Here is a 717-nt window from a genome sequence, read left to right on the forward strand (position 1 = left end):
TTAAAATCATAACAGATGACAAAATAAGTGTTAATTGTGCAAAAATAAATTTCCAAACAATTTATTATAAAATATGTAAAATGTAAAACAAGCTTTAATAAAATACTTTTACTGCCATTTACAAGCTTTAATAAAGTACTTTTACTGCCATTTATCCTGTTTATTAATGACATCATCTCAAGTCGGCAGGAGCACCATCATCATCATCATCATCACAACAACACAAAGTGAGAGCTGGAAGTTTAATCTGCACAAACATTTTCAATCAGGGCTCAAAATGTTTAACTGTCAAAGAAACGTGCCAGAAAATAAACTAATGTCACTACAGGCACATTTAGAGAGAGGACAGTTCACAGAGACACAGTGAGGACGTGTGAGACTGAAGGAGGTTCAACCATTTGTTCATGGACCAGAACCAGATGAGAAGAACAGCAGAACTTCCACTGACCAGTGACCTGACCAGTGATCACACATGTTGTTCTAAATTAAACTTTGATACGAACGGTGTTAAATAAGACATGTCATATTTTTATTGAACAATAATCTTCATTCTAACAGTGACGTTGTAATTTCAGAGACTGAGGAAGAAACAGAAATGAGGCGAGTGAGATGAGGGAAAGATGAAAATGTGTCCTCAGAGGACGGGCACATGTCAGGATCTGATGATCCAGGATCAACAGGACCAGGAGGATGGATCAACAGGACCAGGAGGATGGA

The sequence above is a fragment of the Nematolebias whitei genome, chromosome 21 (genome assembly GCF_014905685.2).
Source record: "Nematolebias whitei isolate Nwh7 chromosome 21, NemWhi1, whole genome shotgun sequence".
NCBI lineage: Eukaryota > Metazoa > Chordata > Actinopteri > Cyprinodontiformes > Rivulidae > Nematolebias > Nematolebias whitei.